Here is a 2,797-nt window from a genome sequence, read left to right on the forward strand (position 1 = left end):
AACATAAAAGAAATAAGCATAGCACCCAAGATTAATTAGGAGAATACTGCCAGTGGCTCAGCCTGTAATCCCAGCACTTTGGGAGGCAGTGAAGCCGGATCCACAAGGTCAGGAGATGACCATGGTGAAACCCGTCTCTACTAAAATAAAGAAAAAATTAGCGAGGAGGCATAGTGAGCGCCCTGTAGTCCCGCTTCACCGGAAGTAGAGGCAGGAGAATGGCGTGAACCGGGCCGGAGCTTGCAGTGAGCCGAGATTGCGCCCCGCTGCCTCCAGCCTGGGCAACAGAGCAAGACTCCGTCTCAAAAAAAAAAAAAAGTGGGAGACACTAAATTGCTTTCCTTTGTAACAGGCATGTGGGGCCACGCCAGAATTTTTATATTTTTTTATTAGAGACAAGGGTTTCTTTTTTTTTTTTTTTTTTTTTTTGAGACAGGTCTCGCGCTGTCGCCCAGGCTGGAGTGCAGTGGCGCGATCTCGGCTCACTGCAAGCTCCGCTTCCCGGGTTCACGCCATTCTCCTGCCTCAGCCTCCTGAGTAGCTGGGACTACAGGCGCCACCACCAGCCGGCCCTAATTTTTGTATTTTTTTAGTAGAGACTTGGGGTTTCACTGTGATCTCGATCTCCTGACCTTGTGATCCGCCCGCCTCGGCCTCCCAAAGTGCTAAATTCCCGGACAGAAATTTCTCCATGTTGGCCCAGGCTGGTCTCGAACACCTCGGCCTCCTAAAGGTGCTGGGATTACAGGCGTGAGCCGCCGCCCTGCCGAGTCTGGTCAGCTGCTAGAGGCACCTGGGGCTGGGCGTGGTGGAGTCACGCCTGTAATCTAGCACTGACAACCCATGAGCTCCTGACTTGGGGATCAGCCTGGGCAATATGGGAAGACCCTGTCTCTAAAAAAATAAGACCGGGCACAGCGGTTCACGCCTGTAATCCCAGCACTTTGGGAGGCCGAGGCGGGCGGATCCCCTGAGGTCAGAAGTTCGAGACCAACCTGGCTAACACGGTGACACCCTGTTTCTACAAAAAAAAAAAAAAGGCCTGGCGTGGCGTGCGCCTTGGGAGGACTTAGGCAGGCGAATCGCTTGAGCCCGGGAGACGAACATTGCTACGTCAGACACAACAGACCCCGAGACCCCGTCCGGGGGTGGGGTGGCGGGCGTGAAACGACGTTAAAAAGAAACAGCAAGAAAACGAAAAAAGTTAAGACAATACCACCACAAAATCCTCTCCGCTGAAAGTAAGACCTGAAAAACCACCCAAACCAAACACACGGTCTATCGCAGATGATACGGAAAAAAAACACTTTCTCTATGATATCACAAAGAGTTAAATAAACACAAACGCCAAATAAACAGTACTCAACAGTCTGTCATTACACCAACAACAGAAAAAACCACTCAGACCGTGTTCTTTCCCTCTTACTCCCCAAAAATGGAGAGAAGAACGATCATCAATGGCAAATGGCGGTTACGGTGAAGCAACGCCAAATACCGGCTTCACGCTCAGGAAAAAACACTATGCCTCTTCCTCGTGGTTTTTGGTGCTCTACACATTCAGAGAAACTTCTCTAGTAAGAAACTATAGAAATGATCCCTGAAAGTATAGTCTTAACTTTGAGACTCGCAGTCTCTGCTCTGTCGCCCAGGCTGCAGTTTGCAGTGGTGCGATCTCGGCTCACTGCAACCTCCAACTCCCAGGTTCAAGCAATTCTCCTGCCTCAGCCTCCCGAGTAGGTGGGACTACAGATGTGCACCGCCACGCCTTGCTAATTTTTGTATTTTTAATAGAGACGGGGCTTCACCATGTTAGCCAGGATGGTCTCTACCTGTTGACCTCGTGATCTGCCCGCCTTGGCCTCCCAAAGTGCTGGGATTACAGGCTTGAGCCACCATGCCCGGCAAAGTGTATCATTTTAACCATTTTTCACATATACAATTCAGTGGCATTAAGTACATTCATGTAACCAATGGCATGTAACCATCACCATTATTTATCTCCAGAACTTTTTCGACATCCCAAACTGAAACTCTACCCATAAAACAAACTTCCCTTTCCTCCCTCTGCCCAGACCCTTTTAAGCACTATTCTACTTTCTGTTTCTATGAATTTGATTCTTGTAGGGCTATCTCTATAAATTGAAACATGCAATATTGTTGTATCTGGACTGTTCACTTAGGAGTGTAGCAGGCGGGGTTGCAGTGGCTCCAGGCTTATAATCCCAGCGGACAGAGGTGGAGCAGATCATCCTGAGGCTGGCAGTTGCAGGGGCCCCAAGCACAGTAACATGGAGAAACTCTGTCTCTACTAAAATAAAAATTAGCCGGGCATGGTGGCGCATGTCTGTCACTTGTGTGGCAGTTACTTGGGAGGCTGGAGGCAGAATCAGCAGACCCAGGAGGCAGGGTTTGGTGGTGGCCGAGATTAGCCGCCCATTGCCTCCAGCCTGGGCAACAGAGACAAAACTCATCTCAAAAAAAAAAGAGAGAAATTATGTTTTTCAAAGTTCATGTTTGGCATTGTTGCGGGAATTTCATCCTTTTCAGGCTGGGTCACAATGATTCACTGACAGCTCACTGCAGCCTTGACCTCCAATGCTTTCAATTTAGATCCTCCATCATCAGCCTCACAGGCAGCTCCAGGTACAGGCATGTCTGACTGTTGTTTGGTTTTGGTTTTGTGTTTTCCAACAGGGAGAGGGATTTCTTTCCCACATTGCCCAGGCTAGGTCTTGAACTTCTGGGCTCAAAGGGACTCCACCACCTAGGCCTCTCAAAGAAGTAATGTGTATTTGCA

The 2,797-nt window shown here is 49.1% G+C and overlaps 1 non-coding gene across 1 annotated transcript; it reads right to left on the reverse strand.

Moving 5' to 3' along the window:
• Window positions 1–1,396: 1,396 nt before the first annotated feature.
• On the reverse strand, window positions 1,397–1,613 carry LOC116271182. The gene has a single exon (XR_004179610.1). It is a non-coding gene; the product is annotated as a small nucleolar RNA U3 (small nucleolar RNA).
• Between the last annotated feature and the right edge of the window lie 1,184 nt (window positions 1,614–2,797).

This window comes from Papio anubis, chromosome 17 (assembly GCF_008728515.1).
Source record: "Papio anubis isolate 15944 chromosome 17, Panubis1.0, whole genome shotgun sequence".
NCBI classification, from domain to species: Eukaryota; Metazoa; Chordata; class Mammalia; order Primates; family Cercopithecidae; genus Papio; species Papio anubis.